Source organism: Zalophus californianus, chromosome 2, assembly GCF_009762305.2.
Source record: "Zalophus californianus isolate mZalCal1 chromosome 2, mZalCal1.pri.v2, whole genome shotgun sequence".
NCBI classification, from domain to species: Eukaryota; Metazoa; Chordata; class Mammalia; order Carnivora; family Otariidae; genus Zalophus; species Zalophus californianus.
In genome coordinates this window covers 38,909,487-38,928,959 of record NC_045596.1, presented here as the reverse complement: position 1 = coordinate 38,928,959, position 19,473 = coordinate 38,909,487, and the positions used below count along the sequence as shown (strand labels likewise).

The 19,473-nt window shown below is 37.1% G+C and overlaps 1 protein-coding gene across 2 annotated transcripts in view; it reads right to left on the bottom strand.

Annotated features, from left to right (window-relative positions):
- The window catches only part of GABRB1 (gamma-aminobutyric acid type A receptor subunit beta1), a 377,502-nt gene that overhangs the window by 311,759 nt on the left and 46,270 nt on the right, over positions 1 to 19,473 (bottom strand). The gene's annotated exons all lie outside the window — the stretch shown is intronic.

The window sequence follows — 19,473 nt, the reverse complement described above, 5'->3', positions numbered from 1 at the left end:
ACCCATGGATATTTGGGATCACTAACAGACAGCTACTTTTGTTTCTTCTCCAGACTGATTTTCCTCCAAACCCACAAATATTAGCTGATTCTTATTATATGCCAAACACTATTCTAACAGTTTTATTTATATTAATTCATTTTATTTTTACAACAACCCTAAAAGGTTATTTATAGAAATTAATATCATTGGATCCATTTTACAGATGAGCAGAGGTGAAGAGAGATTAAGTAATTTTCCCAATATCATACAACTAGAAAGTAGTATAGTCAAGATGTCATTATTGTTTTGCTAAAAACAGTGATACCCAATGAAAATATTATCTCTTATTAATTTTCCCAATTCTAATGAGTGAAGTCAGTATTGTAAGAAAGCTCAATAGGACAGAAAAACAAGAATTTGTCCAGAAGAAGGTAATGAGATTGGTGAGTAGTTGAGAGAGGCATCAAGTAGAAGCTGGATATCAACCCATGAGAAATGGTGTAGTGAGAGTTCCAGAGGCTCTATCCAATTCTAAGAATCTAAGTACATCACTACACATTGATGACAGTGCAACTTCATGAGGAAGTCATCATAATCCAAAGGACTGAGGAATATGCTACATTTCTGTTGCACTAATGTCCTTGAGCCAAATTTTGTAGAGTCCATTTAATGGTTGCCTTGAGAGATTTACAACCCTTCAGATGTTCTTTAGCTGGTAAACAATAGTATTTCAGAGAGGGACTGATACACTTTATTTTCCTGCCCCCAAAGAGGCTCTTTTCCAATAATATTCCACTGGGAAAGTCTTCTAAAGAGTTTACTAAAGAGCCACCCAATCACCATAGTGTGATAGAGAATAGAAAGAATAGGGAACGGAATAAGAAATAGCTATCCAGAGAACAAAGACTGTTCAGAACAAGGACAGGTAGTGAAGAGAAAATCACTCAGAGAAAGCGATCCCATATCTTGGGACGTAAATGCAAAGAGTTATTCATTTTTGTAGGATTTATTGTAGGACAGTCAGTTCTGCTTCACCAGTCAGTGAAGACTAAATATTAAGAAACTGTGGAAAGAGATGGAAGTCTTATTATATAAAACCTTATTTTAAAAAAAGAAAGAAAGAAAAAGAGTGAGAGAGAATATAGCAAAGTAAATATATAGACTGAGGTCAGTATAAGGCACAGAAGAATTAGTAGGGTTTTTCAGAACCTGAGGGAAAATCTGACTGAATCCAATGTGAAACAGGATCCTGCAGAATTTCCTAGTCTTTTTTTTTTTTAAAGATTTTATTTATTTATTTGAGATAGAGAATGAGAGGGGGGAGGGTCAGAGGGAGAAGCAGACTCCCCACGGAGCAGGGAGCCCGATGTGGGACTCAATCCCAGGACTCCAGGATCATGACCTGAGCCGAAGGCAGTTGCTTAACCAACTGAGCCACCCAGGCGCCCAGAATCTCCTAGTCTTTATGAGAACAGTTACAATTCATTACCAAAAGGAAAAAAAAAAGAAAGAAAGAGAGAAAAAAAGAAATCATTACATTTCTTTCATTACATGCAGAAAAAGATAAGAATTAGAGTTTACTTCCCATTTGAAACCATGCAAATCAGAAGAAAACGGAGTGACATCTTTAAAGTGCTAAGTGGGGAGGGAAACTGTCATCTCAGAATACTATATCCAGTGAATGTATCTTTCAAAAATAGAGGGAAATGACTTTTTCATACAAATATAAACAGAATTTATTACCAGTATTCTTGCATTAAAAGAAGTTTTTCATACAGAAAGTACCTGATACCAGCCAAACTTAAAATTATATCAGGAAAGAAAGAGTTCTAGAAAAGGCATAAGTGAAAGCAATATAAAATTTATTTTTTCTTATTTTTGATTGCTCTTGTTTTTTACTTTCTTATTTTTAACTGTCTAAGCAAAATACACGGACAATTCCAAGTGTTGTCAAGAAAGTGAACCACTGGAACTCTCATAGATCGCTGATGATAATACAAAATGGTATAGCCACTTCAGAAAAAGGTGGGTTTTTTTTTCCCTTATAAAACCAAAGATGTACTGGTCATTCAACTAACAACCCCATCCCTGGTATTTACCCAAATGAAATGAAAAATGTATCTTCACACTAAATTCCGTATATGAATGTTATAGCCACTTTATTTGTAGTCACCAAAAAATAATCCAAATATCCCTTTAGTGAATGATAAACTACAGCACATCCATACAGTGGAATACTCCTCAGCAATAAAAAAGAAAAAATAACAATATGCACAACAACATGGATGAAACTCAAATACATTTTGCTAGTGAAAGACGTCAGACTTAAAACACTGCAAAATTGTATGCTTCCATTTATATGAAAAAATTACAGACCCAGAAAACAAACCAGAGGGGGCCAAGGGCTAAGGGTTGGGAGAAAACTTCACTGTAAAAGGGCACGCAGGATTGGGTTTTGGAATGATGAGTTTTGTTTTCTTTTAAAGATTTTTATTTACTTATTTGTCAGAGAGCAAGTGAGCTCATGAGCACAAGCAGGGGGAGCGGCAGGCAGAGGGAGAGGGAGAATAAGGCTCCCTGTTGAGCAAGGAGCCCAATGAGGGACTCAATCCCAGGACCCTGGGATCATGACCTGAGCCGAAGGCAGATGCTTAACTGACTCCCAGGTGTCCCTGAATTTTGTTTTCTGTCTTGATTGCGGAAGTTAAATAACTGTATGTACATTTAAAAACTTAGAAGTAAACAGTATAAAGGGGAATTTCATATATAAATCACACATTTATCAAAAATTCGACCAAATATTTTTGTATCACATAAACTATAGCAAAAAAGACAACACAATAAAGAAGTGCAGGATAAACTAATATTATGATCCCCAGAATATGGTTGGTACTTGACAGATATCAACTCATTTTTTTTTATATACTGCAGAAAGAATGCTGGCCTTCAGAGTAGGATACCCACTAGTCAGAAGTTTGCCTGGCATATTTCCCTATAGGTGTATTACATGTTATATTTGCAAAGATAATTTTGTATAATTCCTTCAAACTTTCTATTATGCCCCAAATTATATTTTAAAATATTTTATCGCTACTCCAATTTAATCAATATGATTAGTCTTGACTAGCCATTGACTAGTTTCTATATAGAAATATAAAATATAATCTGAATTTCACCAGAAACTTAAACAGTCTAAACTTTCTTGTTTTGAACAAAAACAATATTGTGGAAAGATAATTCTTTTAACCATATATACAATGATATAGTTAAATAGAATAACGTAAGTAATCTAATAACAAAATTATTTCTAAGTATTAAACTTACTACACAACAATTTTGACACCAAAAAATATGAGTTTAATAAAATAATCTGGGTTGAAATAGGGTTTACTTTATGGTTTTTTAAGACACCTATAGAAAAGTACTCTTTTGGAAAAGATTTCCAGCCAAAGACTATAAAATATCTCTTTAATATTTCTGGTGGCCATGCATCTGTTTTTCACGATTGACACTGAAAGATAAATAACAATGATAACTCTAGGATATAAAGAACAGAAGCTTTCCTCTATTTTGTTTTTATATATTCATAGTTCTTACATAAACTACTTACTTTAAAGTCCGTGTTTCGAACTTCTTCATTGGATATCCTGCAGATTCTGCAAATGAAGTTTATCCCCTCCCTTCTCATCTCTCTTCACCCCAAGAGACCAACCTCCATGCTCTTCCTTCATGTTCTAGATCTGAAAGAATGTACAACCACCCACCTAGTTGTCCACATGGGAAATTGGAAGTCATCCTTGCCTTCTCCTTCCCATTGCCTCTGGGTAATTACTAAGAATTGTTCATTCCACCTCCCTTACATTTTCTTGGATCTCTCCACCATGAGCTCCATCATTCTTCACTAGATTATTGCAATAACCTCATGACTTTCCTGGATTCCAGTCTTAGTCTTTTTTCAACCTAGTCTTATGAATGTAGCTGAAGGTCAAACCCGTTTATCCTACCATGAAGTTTTAAGTTCCCTGTTCTTCATGTAATGGACCCTGTTTTTTCCCTCCATCCTCATCTCCCAGCACCTTCTGGCCCTTTATGTTTTGGTTACATATATAGTTTGAAGTTCTCAGAGCTTCCGTTTTCTTGCCCATTTCTGCCATTTCATTGCTCCCTTCCTTCGAATGGATAATTCCCACCTGTCTTCAGGACTCAGCTTAGACTTCACTTCTCTGGTATCTTACTTTGACTCCTTAACTCCAGACTGGGTGAGGTGTCTTGACTCTTCATACCTACTCATATGGTTCTCCATAATCTTCCCTTTTCATATATATTTATGCTATCCTATTTGCCTATGTACTTGTTTGCCCCTACAATCCCTTAAACTCCTTGAGAGTAGGTACAAGATCATGTTCATTCTTAGAGCCACATCTCTTAGAAGATTGTCCTTGAGGGTGAGTAGGCACCATGTGGCCATCTGTCGTTAATGGTTTGTGGTTGAATAACACACAACCAAAGCAAAATGCAATACCTTGATTTTAAATCCCAACTTAAATCAAAACTTCCCTCCCTATTTGGTTACTTAAACTGTTAACCCTGTTTATAAAGGCAGGTTAGCAAGACCTGTGAAATTTTGGGTTCCTTTATCTTGTACCTCCACAGCCAAATCATTATGACAATCTGCCAAATGTTGGTTGACTCCTGATCATTTCATTTTTCAATTTCTACAGTAGAAGCCAGGTTCTCTGCTAATTAAAATGGCAGAGTGGAGTTTGTTTGCAGTTCTTACAAAGAATGGCACTCTCCCTTTTCCTATCTAGAAATGCACTTCAGAAATGAAGGAGGTGCTTTTGTAAAAACGCCTTCCTAGCTTCAAAGAAAAAAAATGGGCACCCATCTGTCACTTCACTCTTTCTGAAATAAGCATTTCACATCCAAGGACCAAGTTTTAAACATCAGAATATAAAATTCTCTATACCTGTACTTTTCCCCATCATTGGATTGGTTGTTTTGGCACTTAAAACAGAAATGTGTTTTAATCTTGCTGTGATGTTTATTGCCATGTCATTTGCATGTTTTTTCCCAATACAAGCACTCAGAGTCAAACGTAAACAATAGTTGCTAAACATCATGGGATGTGGGTCAGCAGAGATGATCTCAGATAGAAGTGATAGTTTTTCTTCTCTTCAGTTCTGGTGTTAAAAGGAGCTGTTGGTAACAGTGGCAGTGAAGAATTTGGCTCAAATGAAGGAGGTTAAAATAAAGACACTATGCATCTTAATTAAATACAGCTTCAAGAAATTGCATATTGCATATATTCCAGAAAAATAGAACAAAATAATGGCAATTTCTAAATAAATTTCTTTTTCCAATGTCCTCTTTTTTTCACACTTAAAAATCATTTACAAGGCAAGGCTGCTTTTGACTCTGCATTTCTGTTCCTCTTGTTCTGAGGCTATTGTATGACACATTCCTCTCCTGCACCCTAGCTTTTAATTTTATAGAAATAACCTGGTTTCATGCATGATTCAGGCACTCATACATTCATTCAACAAATATTTACAAGCATTGAGGTATATGCTGGGGCACAGAGTCTAGCTTAAAAACCTGTGAGTGCCAACAGACCCCGTCTTCCTAACTTTCCAGCTTCACTTATGTCCATACTCCATATACACCCGATGTAACAGACACAGCGTCTGATCTTCAGACTCCCTTCATCTCCATATGCTTCTGTACCTTCTGGACTTTACATAAACCGAACCCTCATTCAGAAATACCTGCAAGTGCCTGCTATTATTCTTTAAGTCCTTGTTCCTAATTTCAACTCTTTTACCGTCCCTGCTTTAATTCTAATGTTTGGGTAGAGTTGGCCTTTGATGGTTGAGTATTTCTATAGCTAGGAGTAGATGCTTTCTACTTTTTACTTTTTCTGTACATATATATATAGTTGTTGCCGTTGTTATTCTCTTCCTTATATTTTGCATTCCTGTTCTCCACAACACATGGTGGCAAAATGCAATGTAGAGCAGACTAAAATGTTATTTAAACCAATGAAATTCTGTGGGAGAAAAGAAAGAAATAATTGATTCTCGATTAGGAATCAGGAAAGACTTCCAGGAGGAAGGGGCCCATTTCATTTAAAATTGCACCAAAATTTAAAAATAAGCCCCAAATTAGTTGTACATAAAAATAATCAAAATATTTCAGACTTACTGATAATATTACTCAAAAAGCCAGGGAAATAATATTATATTGCTCCTTTTCCTCAAGAAAGTCTAATCAGCTTTCTTTGTTGACTTTTTCTTGCCCAGACCCTGTATCCTAAAGAGTCAAATAGCGTCCTGAAATAAAAGCAATTTTGAAATCTGTATCAGCTGTTTTAGGCTCTTAGATATAATTTTATAGATGAATAATATACAATAAACTCGATCCTGCATGAGTTACTATCCTTAAAATGTGATTAAATAAACTTTTCCTTAACAAAATTTCTCTAGAAATAATTTGATTTTTATTGCACTTTAATTAGAAATAAGTCCCATTCTCTGAAAATATAAAACAAAATAGCATTCTCTTAAGCTGTCTCTTAAGTATTTGAAACTCGGAACATATAACGTTAATATAAAAAATGACTTAAGCATATACAATCTGTTTGCTTTATTACATTCCTCTTTTGATAATGTCTCAATGTTGTTTCCAGAGTAAAGTAGAATGTAAATAGTCTTAAATTAAATCATGTAGGCAAATTTATAACTAAATGCCTTTTCGGTAATCACTAAATAAGGCATTCAACTAAGAAGCTTGTTTACAGAAAATTGTTTGGTGGGCTTTTTTAATGTGAAGTTCACGCTCATTAAAGCAGAACACTGACAACACGAGGCCCTTCAATCTTGAATGCACTTGCAGAAACATACACATGAATTCTTCCTTCATAGCGTAATGACTCTCCCTAACTTTCTTGCTCAAAAACCACCCAGCAGAGACTTGTTGGCAGATGTGGTGAGTAAAAACAAAATGTTAAATTCTAGCTCTGAAATAGTTCTGGCTTCTGTAGCACTTAAAGGACAAGCATGGGCTTTTGCCAGCCGCGGACAACAAGCTGCCCACGAACTTTGTATTTAGGAGGAGAGTTACAGTTTTAATGCTCACAAAGAACTTCCATCTGCATGTCTGTCTAGCTTAAGGAAAAAGCAGGGAACCTGGCAGAGCTATCTTGCCATTGGGGGCACTCATAAGATATATCTCTCAAAGCTCAAAAGTGGAGTTATAAAGAGTCCAATTAGGTCATATTCTGTCATCGGGGAGATGGAAACCATTCCTTATAGCAACAACTTTCAGTCTTTCTTCTGTTTAATATATTTGAGGAATATTACCAAACTCCTATTTCCCATGAAGTATTTCCTATTTCCCTGAGGTCATGATGTTGGCATTTTCCTGCTATTTGCAAAACACTGTTCTGTAACTTATGTAAGTGTTTCCTTCTTTGATGGAATTGTCACACACAAGATAAGAGAGTCTTTACCAAGGCTATACCCATACAGTCTTGTTGCCTATATTGTTAATGTGGAGAACGGAAAGTGCTTTGTATTTTCCCAGAAGCCAGTACTTTATGTTCCAACCAGTGGATGAAAATCACTTGAACACAGATTTTTCCCCAAGTATAAGAGCTGCCTAACAATATGATACATTGAAAATGGAATGGCTTACTTCTAAGGAGTTGCACTTTCTTTCAGTGAAAATATACAAGGACTAGGTGACATCTCCCTGAGGTTATCATAGAAAATGAACATGGCTCATTGGGGAAACTCTGGATCAGCATCTCAAAACTGGGCATCACAATACAACGCCACAGTGCCTCACCTCCCTCACCATCACCTCAAATTCTTAAATAATTGCTTAACCTTAGGCTTTATTTAAACCTAACTCATAAGCAGTCAATTTTTACCCTACATATGCTTTATCCTGTTGTGAGATTCCTGTGAGATAGTGTGTGCCAGTGCTCATTTTAAAACCTGGACCCATTAGATGGCATGAGATATAAAGTACCTTCAGCCTTATGTTATCAGCTAGTCCCAATACCCTACCCAGTCAGGACTCTCTTTTGAAAACAACAACAACAACAACAACAAAATTTGGTAGAAACCCTGACTGGGGAAAGAAACAGTTTCAAAACAGACAGCAGAAGGGTTTAGAGCTATTCCTCTGTGGGAATGACAACATTCACTTATAAAGTTTCACAATAAAATGCCAACCCAGTAATGAGCTCTTTAAACCATGTACAGTGAAATCAATAAACTCCCAAACTAAATGATACCTATATTGATTTGGGGTGAGAGAGGGAGACCTAACTCCAGGGAAGGCTTAGCAAATTTTACTAGAGTTGAAATGGAAATAAAGGGAGAAGGAAGAAAGAAATTTGATTGGAAAACACTTTTGTGTGTGCTGACCAACTACATTCCAGGTTGCCATGCTAACTCCTAGTGATAGAGAAATGAATTACAGCTGTGTGTCCAAGGCACTCCAGTTTAGGAAGAGGTGTGGAAAGATAGGACATATGTAGTTAAGTGTGTCCCAATCTGACACAACCAAATGAGTGAAACCAACAGGGTGCCAAGGCAAATTTCATAGTCACATAATCTATAACTTAGATGTTAAGTTATAGATGCTAAGTTTTTGAGAAATAAGCTCAAGAAGAACCAAGAGATTTTGAATTAGAAAAAGACGAATTGTGAGTCTAAGTAAACCAACCTAAACTATAAAACTTCTGATTTGTGGATTTGTGTAGAGAGGCATATGTTGTTTTTAAAACACTTGTACCTGGGTTATGTTGAATATAAATGTCATTATGGCATCAAGAAGAGAATAAGCAAAAAGAGATTATTCCCTCTTTTTAATTCCAGTATCATTTTCATCTGATTTATTCAATAAATATATATCCAGCACCATCTATGTGCCAGGCAACACTCTAGATGCTGGAGAATCGGCAACAAATAAAATAGGAAAAAAAAAAACCCAAAAACTCCATGCCCTAAAGGGCCTTACATTCCGATGGAGGGAGAACTATAATGAACAATATAAATAAGTAAAATATATGTAAAATGGTGTTGTATATTGTATGTAAAAGTGTTGGACAAAAAATAAAGCAAGAAAATCAAATAGGTAATTCTGGGGGTAAAAATGGGAGGTTTCAATTCCAATTTATTTGTGGTCATGGAAGATTTGTTTGATGGGTGTCATTGGGACAAAGACCTAAAAAAGTACAGAGGTGAATCAAGCAGCTATCTAAAGAAAGAGGTTTTCAGGGACACCAAGCACCAGGTCCTAAGACAGAAGCATGCCAAATGAGTTGTAAAAAGAGATAGGTGGTCAGCAGGGCTGGAGCAGAGTGAGTCAGAGGGACAGGAGTGGGGGACAAAGTCAGAAGCAGTGAAGGGACAGATGGTGTAGGGCCCTGGAGGGTATTATGAGGCTTTTTGTTTTTACTCTAACATGGGAAGCTACTGGAGGATTTTGAGCAGCAAAGAGACACGGTCTTTTGTTTTAATAGGATCACTCCAGATGTTATTTTAAGAATAAAATTTAGGTAGTCAAGAGCAGAAGGAAGACCTAACTAGATTATTTTTCTATTGCTGCTATAAAATATGACCAGAAACTTAATGGCTTAAAAAAGTACAACTTTCTTATCTTACGTTTCTGTAGGTTAGAAGTCTGCGCATGTCTCACTGGGCTAACCTCAAGGTGTCGGTAGGGCTAGTTCCTTTCTGCAGGCTCTAGGAGAGAACCCATTTCCTTGCTTTTTCCAATTTCAAATGGCTTCCCACATTCCTTGGCTCATAGACCTTCCCTCCACCTCCAAAGCCTGCAGTGTTGCTTCTCCCTTAACATTCTTCCATTGGCATATCTCACTCTGACTCAGAGCATTCTTTCTTCTTATCACATCTGAAGAAGATTCTCCATTTTTAAGGACTGATGGGATTAGATTGTACATACCTGGATAATCCAGGATATAATCTGTCCATCTCAAGGACCTTAACTTAATTATATCTGCAGAGCCTCTGTTGCCATCTAAGGTAACACATTCATAGGTCCTAAAGATCGGGACACTGTTAATGAATGGGGGTGGGTATTATTCTGCCCACGACACAAACTTACCACAATCTTTCTTTTACCTATATTATTCTTATTTGTGCATATGCCTTGTTCCCTTTACAAACCACTAATTCTCTGCAGGGATAGACTTGGTGTCTATGTCACCTCAGTAGCCATGTCTTATTTCCATCATCTTGTCCCTCCTAGTCTGGCCTGTCTCCTACCTATTTAGCTTGAAGCATCCATTCTTATCAGTGAGAAGGCAAAACACAAAAATAATGGAATGCCAAAAAGACTTCTAGGATCTAAAAGCAATATAGGAGGCTGTATTTTCTCTCCATGCATAGGGATTTTAATATTCACACTGACATAAGCACAGAGAGAAAGGATCCCTGAAGATATATTAAAGTGTGCTAGACCACCATCTGTGTGAAGGCAGGAGGACAGACTATAAACTATATGACATATGGAGGTATGTTTCCAGCTTTATGACTCCATGACAAAAGTCCTTTAAATAGAATAAAAATGGGCTCAATAAAAGAAAAGTGAAATATTTGTCATTACCCTACTCTAAGTATTTTATATTTGAAAATATTTTGCACTGTTCTTCAAACATATGGTTAGTCTATCAGATGCACCCCCCCAAGATAAAGTTTGTTAATAAAGTCATGATTCTCATTTAAATTTTAGGTAAGGATGACCCATGGTTTATGGAATCTGATGTATGAGATTGCTCTTTGGAATAAAAGTCCTCATTAAGTTATCAAAGATAATAGTCACTTCCATCGAAGAATAAGCGCAATTCTCAAAGCATACATTACAATCCACATCTGTGATATTTCAAGAGAGACTAACTCAGCAGTGACAGCTAATGAAAGTGACTGAAGGATGTGAAGATTAAAAGATCAGTATGAATCCAGAATCCAGTTATGAATTTCATGAGTCATAAGTGTTCCTGGTGTTTCCCCCAGGCAGGCCTCACCAGGCTGTTGGTACACTAATGGTCAGCATTCAGAAAACTGACCATGTTCCAACGGCTCTTGCTCTCCATTTGCATATGCATGACCTACAAAACCACCTCATTAAAAACTTCTTACCTGTGTATGTAAACCATGCCCTTGACTATAGCCATTATTTAATTGCCAAGCACGGTCCTTTTCTTCATTTCTTGTTCTTTTCTGAGAACGGCAGGATTGTTCACATGTTGCCATAGACTGCTGTTGCCCTCGCCAGGTACCACCACCTCCACCAGGCACCTGTGGTGCTTCGGCTTGGTCTGCCACGTTTGTTGGCACATCCTGGCACACCATAGCTTCTAGGGCATTCAAGTTCCCAGAGTTGTTTGGGGTTCTGTCAAAATGAGTAATTGCATTTCTCCTTCCTTCTTATGTAAACTCTATTCAAGTCTCTATTAAAGGGGTGTCAAAGCATTGTGCGCCATGTCTTACTACATTTTATGGAATGACTTTTAAATTTGCATTTAGCAGTCACATTCCTTACTAAATCCTCAAACACTGTGCTTTATCAGGGATGTTTTTTTTCCCCTAAGCCAGGTTTTTTTGCCCGACTTTTTTCTCTTGAAGCATCTTCTCAAATTCTAATTCAGGTTGACCCCCAGCAGTGTGGTTTACCAATTCAACAGACTCCTGCAGTTTCAACCCTAATAGGAGGTACTGCTTAACTTAAAGCTTGGACCCCTCTACACATATAAAAGACTTAGATTATTTGAATAGTAAAGGCTTAACACTTATGTGATTAGAATTAAATGGGGTTTTATTTGCATTTCTACTTTTTCAGAACAATGGTTTAAAATGTTAGTTTCTTTGCATTTTTTCAGCTACAGTCCAAGTTGCTGCTCTGGTAGATATAAGGCTGGGACTCTTGCCTGCTTGGCTATGTTAGCCCACCCTCCCTTTTTGGCACGCCCCCCACCCCGCTCTCCCCCGCTTCCTATATTCACAGCCCCTGAAAGGACACCACAAGACACTAAGGACAGATGGAAGGCAGTGTGATAATTACTTCTCAAAATCTTCCAAATAAGGTAGAAATGGGAGCAAATGTATAAAGGGCTCTCTCACTGGAATGCACCCATATAAAGAAAAATGTTACAGGAAAATCTTATTTATTACCATTGGGAAATTTTAAGGCATAAAATGGTCCTTTAGAATTACTTAATCTCCTATCTCAAAAGAGATTTTGCCATGGTGGTCAGTGCACACTTACGATGTTGTCCGGGCTTATCTAACACTTAAGGTCCTAATACATATATATTAAAATATAGAAATTCCTTTCCCCCAATTTTCCTATTTATCTTTTGATTAGGAAGTTGTTTTTGAGTCTTAGATTCCCTTGATTTTCAATTAAGTGATAATTTGTACTGTGATAAGTAATAAGACATGAGATTTTTTTCTCTCGTTCTCAGAAAAAAATGGTGTAAATAATTGCTCCCTACAATTTTGTAATTTCCCACAATTGCGCAAATGGAAGTCCCAAGGAATTCAAACTAAAGGACAAGCTTACAGTCTTAGTTTTTTTTTTATGGGGGATGGGGTGACAGTATTGATTATAGGGAATGTTGCCCATTGATTAGTCTGGGGACTAATAGATTACCTGAAAAATTGTATGAAAACAATGGGCAACTAGAGCATAACATAATAAACAAAAATGACTTAACTTCTACTATCTTATGGAGGAAATACTCTAAGAGGATTCATATTTAAAGGGGACTTTGATTAAGGAACAGGTCACCTTGTAGAATCTTCTCCAGAAGTTTCCATATGTGAATTACCAATTAAACTTAAGAAAAGAGAACAATTTTCTGTAAAAACAGTTGTTTAAGAAATTATACGATATTAAGACCTGTAGTGTTTCACCAACCTCCTTTTGTATTTCCTAACTGTTATTTGAAATAACTGAGCAAAAACTACAGTTAAACTGTGAATAATGTCAGAAACTGGTTTTGCCAACTGGTATCTATAACATGACCTCGGATTCACAGATTCTTTCCTTCCTTTACTTATTTGTTCATTCAACAAATGTTTAATAAATTCTAAAGATGTGCCAAGCCCTTTAGAATTGCTAGAGGTTAATGATGAGCAAAAGCAAATGTGATCGCACAAATTAAGGCATAATTACAATGATGAATGCTGTAAAGAAAGGGGCTATGAGGGTCTCGGGGGAGGCACAGACCCAGTGTGGGATCAGAGGAAGAATCTCTGAGGAAGGAATAATTGAAGAGAGATGAGTAGGATTTAACCAGAAAAAAAAAAAAAAGGAAAGTAAAGAGAACTTAGATGGAGGCAATAGTGTGTAGGAAGGCCCAGCAATGGAAAATAGCTCAAGAACCTGAAAAGAAGTTTATATGGTTGGAGGGCAGAAAACAAGAAGTCAGGGAAGGGCATGGCGTGTGATGAGACTAGAGGAGTGGCGGAGGAAGAATGTGAAAAGCCTTGGAAGAATTTAGTCTTTACCCTAATAGTAGCTAAAAGTCAGTGGAAAGTGTTGATCTACCTCTAGCAGGTGGGGTGGGGTGGGATGTGGGGAGGACGGGTAACATCTGCAGGGCTTGGTAATGAGCTGGAAATGGGAGATAAGAGACCCCAGTGACTCCTAGGCTTGAGGAACAGAGTGAATGAATGGACAGATGTGCCACTCATTGGGCCAACAAACTGGTCATATGGGAGAGTCACAAGAATGGTTTCTGTTTGAAGAATATCATCACTTTAATGTAGGGAGGGTGATAGCCATATAAACAAATAACTCAACCCTGTTATCTTGCCTTTTATCTCTTTCTTCTGAACCTAGCACAGGTTCCGATAATTACTGAGAGTTTTAAAATAAGCTATTACAGGGTTTCTCAATCTCAGCACTACTGACTTTTTGAGCAGGACAATTGTTTGTAGTGGGGAGCTGTCCTGTGTGTTGCAGGGTATTTAGCAGGATCCCCGGCCCCTACCTACCAAATGCTGGTAGCAAGAAGCCTTCTCTTTGGATGTCACAATCAAGAATATTTCCAGACACAGCCCAGTGTCTCCTGGGGGACAACATTGTCCTATGGGATAAATGCGCTGATCATATTAAAATGTGACTATTGCTCTTACTGAGTTATACACACAGGACCAGAGTATAAGAAGCCTTTCCTCTTTGTGGAGACATCCTTTGGAAAAGTTTCACAGAAGAGGTGATACTTGAGGTGGTCCATGAAGAAAGAGTAGAAAAGTACTAGGTAGCAAACGGCAATGCCAGGCCAGGTAAGTATGCATCAAATTGCACAGCTTGTTCCAGATGGACAGCTCCCCTCATGATGCAGTGGTCCATATCCATACTTTCTAATCTATCCATGCTCATCTCGCTGAGGTCACTAGGTAAAGTGCTTATATCCACACCTTTATTTTAGTAGGTTCTCTAATCTTAAGCAACTGGTGAGGTAAAACTTTTTATTCCCCTAATGCTTTGAGATCAATAGAAAGGGTTGGCATAAGCCAGGGCCCCTGTCCTTAATTCCCGAGATATAGAAGAGATAATCAGGTTGAGATCAGGCAAACTCCAAAATATTCCAATACGCTATTGCTAACACCTCAAGATTTATCCAAGGCTGTGTCTGTCTGGGTCAGTTGCCAGGGAAATAATCCACCAGTTTGATTGATTTTCACCGAACCTCTTCACTTTACTTTTACTTCCCACTGTCAGATTCCAGCTTTGTACAATTCCTGGATTTGAACACTTGCAATGACTAATAAGAAACACTGTCAAATGGTTTTGCATGACAAATTTTGTGCAATTTTATAATCTAAAATAGATGGGATGGGATAAATCTATTGTAGGAAAGGCTGGTTACAATTGATTGTATTAGACATTTTCTATTTCATGAAATTAATAGCATGTCATTCAAACCCCTCTGCTAACAGGATATAAAGTAAACAACTTATTTTCAATTTCCTATCCCTCAGATAGGTCATGTATGGTATTAATAACTTTCCCCCTCATTTCAGTAATTGTTTGTATATTCAACCTAAAGTTTGATAATATTAAGAGTTTCCTGATGAGAACATACACTGAAGGAAGAACAGTCACAAATGTGGTAAAACTAAGATGACGTTGGACAGAAATTGTCCTCTAGAATTATCAAAAGAAGAAGTATGGTTTCTGCCCTCCCTAAATCTGCTCCTTGCAAGTAATGTGATAACAACTGGGCTATTTTCAGTTGTTCTTATTATGGTTAAAAGGAGCCTATGATTTATTTTTAAAATATAATTACTAATACAGCTTTATTTCTATAATACCAACTTCCATATCATTTCTGTTATCCTCCCAGATTTTAATAGTATAAAAGGTGACCATAATATATATAGTAATTCTTTTCTACCCATCAAAAAATTGATCATGTATTTGATTATTGATTCTCTGATTGTAATATTGAAATTCTTAAATAGTTGATTTTTTTCTCCTTCATTTATAAAATATAGTGTGCTTCAGACTTTCTATTTAGAGCCTCCTGATACTGTATGTTTTTTTAACACAAAATTTTTTTTTTTTTAAGATTTTATTTATTTATTTGAGAGAGAGAGAATGAGAGATAGCACGAGAAGGAAGAGGGTCAGAGGGAGAAGCAGACTCCCTGCCGAGCAGGGAGCCTGATGTGGGACTCGATCCCGGGACTCCAGGATCATGACCTGAGCCGAAGGCAGTCGCTCAACCAACTGAGCCACCCCAAATTTTTTTTTTTAATATATTCTCCACCCAAATTCTGTGAAGGAGTAAGGATTACTCTTCTCACTGCCCAATGAGAAAACAGTCTCAAATGTTTACCCACAGCTTACCCACAGCATATTTCAGACCGGCACTTTGAGCTGGAGCTGGATTAGAACATAGTGCCTCTGGTTCCCGAAAGTCAAGGCTTTCCCCGTACGCCCATGTGCTATTGAGAAAAGACAGATTATGAAAGAATGAAAGGGAGAAAGACATGCTCTGCTCTCAGGAATAAAATCTAAGGACACAGTCCACTGAGTCATCTCAGAACCTCAGAAGTACAAAAGTGGCTAGAGACCAGAGATCTCTAAAGAGGAAAATATTTCAGTTTTTAAGATCTTTCCTCTACTTCTTCCTCCTCTCTTGGTCAATCGTGATTAGCAATAAATCACGTGAAAATTTCTTTGCTTCAAAAAGAGAAGTTGGCATGATCAGATCATACCCACTATCTAGGTTAGAAGCTAAAGATGACTGCCCCCAAAATAAAAATTTTTTTAATTTTTTAAAAATTGGCAACTCGAGGAAGAAAAGAAAAAGATGGAGTCCTTGGTTTGCACACAAAGCAAACATATCAACTGAGGTCTCCGATAGGACTCTGAGGTTGAGCAACGATAGGTTTGTGTGTTTTGCAGGGACCATCATTCTGCCTTCTCTTTCTCAAAATACAATATTTCTTGTTTTTGCAAGTAAGGGCAGGTTCTGTAACATTGGCTATAGTTAGGAGAGATTAGAGTTAATTGGTCTTTTGCAAAATCAAGCAGGCAGATCGAATGGTTAGTGGCTTAGTCTTTGTATGGGGAATAGCCGCTGGTAGTTTAGTGGTTAATACATCATTTGTTAAATACTGAATACAGTAAGAATTTCATGGTTTTGGATCCTTGTGATATTAGCTGGCCTTCTCAATGATACAGCTGTAAAAGAAGAAACAACCCTGTCCTCAAGGTTCACGGCACAGAACCACATGGTTCTACCTTATCTAGCTTCCTGCTTCTCCAGCCTCATTCCCACCACTTTCCTCCCTTTCTCTAAGCCTGACCATGCAAACACACCAGGCTCTTTCTCCCAGGATTTTGCATTGGCTCTTTCCCCAGCCTAATACTACCAGTCTTTATATTGCTAGATTCTTCTCATTTTTCAGGTCCCCATTTAGACATCCTTTCCTTAGAAAGGCATCCCCTACCTCACCATTGAAAGTTATTTCTCTCTGCCCCAAATGTTCCTTTCTCGGACTCCTATATATAGTATTGCATTTGTTTATTGTCTGCTTCCCTTTCATAAAGGCAGGGATTATATGTGTCTCCTATACTCTATCCTCAGCACCCTGGACTGTAATTCCTCCCTACTTAGTGTCAATGAATGTCTGCTGAAGGAATAGTAATGTCTCATATTTTTCTAAAAGTAGAAAAAGTAATATTTTCTACTTTTAAAGTGCTTTCTTAGAAGGGTATCTTATATTATTTCATATTTCCATGTAATATTATGACATATAGATATTACCATGTTAATATACATCTAATCAAGAAGATAACTATTTTTCTCAGGCCCTAAGTAGGTTCCTAGGTTGCAAAATCAATGCTAGCTTCTTTGTATCAAAAGCCTGCCACTTCCAGGGCGCCTGGGTGGCTCAGCTGTTAAGCGTCTGCCTTCGGCTCAGGTCATGATCCCAGGCAGGTCATGATCCCAGGGTCCTGGGATCGAGGCCCGCATCGGGCTCCCTGCTCCTCTCCCACTCCCCCTGCTTGTGTTCCCTCTCTCACTGTGTCTCTCTCTGTCAAATAAATAAATAAAATCCTTAAAATAAATAAACAAACAAACAAATAAATAAATAAATAAAATCTTCTAAACAAAAGAATGTATCAAAGAGTTGGTTTTGGAGGATTGCTTTAGATAAAATATATTAAAAGTTATGCAGCCAATGACTTTCTTGAAGAAAAATAAAAAGATTTTTGGTAGGAAAATTCCATTTCAAATTCACAGAAACCATTAACCATTTCCCATAGATCACAAATTTGTTATTAAGCAGCTGAGTGCTTGACTAGGAATCTTCAACATCTGGACAGCTCTTATCTTTCAAAAATTCTCCATACTATTCTCTGAATACTTTGAGCTAACTATAAGAAGTACAATTCTTTGTTTAACACAGTATTTAAGATCAAGAATGTTAAGACCATGAGGATAAAAGAGTTCTTTCTAAATTATCTTTATGGAAACAGTATATTGGCATGGCCGACTGTTATAATAAATCACTTCTCCCTGTATCACACCCTTTTGCAATGTGACTTTGCTATTCCTATCAAGAGCTGGAGTCTGTTTCTTCACCTTCTTTTATCTGGGATGGCCTCATGACTAGCTTTGACTAAAAGAATGTGGCAGAAGTGGCACTGAAACTCTCCCTAGGTCTTAAGACCTCGCAACATCTCTTCTTGCCCTCTTGTAACCTTGAACTAGCATGCTGTGGAAGAGAGAGAGAGGTCAGCGAGGTGACAGGTACAACCAGTCTGAATCGCCAGGTATGAATAAAGCTGTCCCCAACTGAGCTGTTAGATAATTGTAGCCACATGAATGACTCCAGATTAGACTAGCAAAAGAATTGCCCAGATTACCAACCCAGATAATCATGAGAATTTTTTTTTTTAATTATTGTTTTAAGATACTAGATTTTGGACTGGTTTGTTTTGTAGCAACAATAACTAAAATAATCCAATCTGATCTTTCCTTCCCTTGAAAAACAAGATCTCTTGAGAAGTGAGATTTACTTTCATTTTTGCAAAAGAATTGCCATTGTAAATTTGTTATTTACACTAGTTCAATACATTGTTTCAGTTTCTGTGTCAAATACCAATATAAAAAGGGACTTTATTGTCATGGGCAATCTGTGAATTGATGAACACAGAAAACTGGGTGTTACATGAATACAAAGTGAATTTTGTTTACCGATGAATCTTCTTTTCACTTGTTTTTAAAGCAAAAAGAAGTGTTTTTACGGGTTAAAATACAGAAAAAAGTCACTAAATCCAATGTAGACGTATATCTAGATATATACATCTATATCTATATATCTATATATTAAAACTCCAATGTCGTGGGGGGAAATACTATAAAATTGGTTGACAAACTTCCATCACAGGTATTTTTTTTTAACCATCTGGCAATAAACCAAAATATTAGATGTAGATGAAATATTAGAGATTATCTAGTATTGACAAGTACAATTTCTTCATTTCAGAGATGAGGTAACTGAGGATAAGTGAGTTGAGTGTCTTACCCACAATCACATAACAGTGACTGATAGCCCTCTCAAATGAAGAGAAACAGAGCCTAGCAGGTTAAGTAACTTGTGCCCTGTTCCACAGCTAGTAAGTGGCAGTTCCAGCTGCCCCCTTTTCCAACTTTAGTTCAAGGATTTCTGAAGATTGAACAAAGTCAAAGTTAAAAAAATGGGGAATTTATAATATAGTCAAAAGAGAAACAAGAAATTGGTTTTGTTGATATAGAACTCAAGTGCACAGTTCAGTTTGAAGGTGATAAGGGTCACTGGCCCTGCCCCATCTTTAAGGGGCCTTTTCCTGGTTCTGCCAGGAAACACTCAGGGCACCTGCACTATATTATTTATGACTTATTCTGAATTCCTTAGACTATGAAGCAGAGTAGAGGCTGAGAGATGAG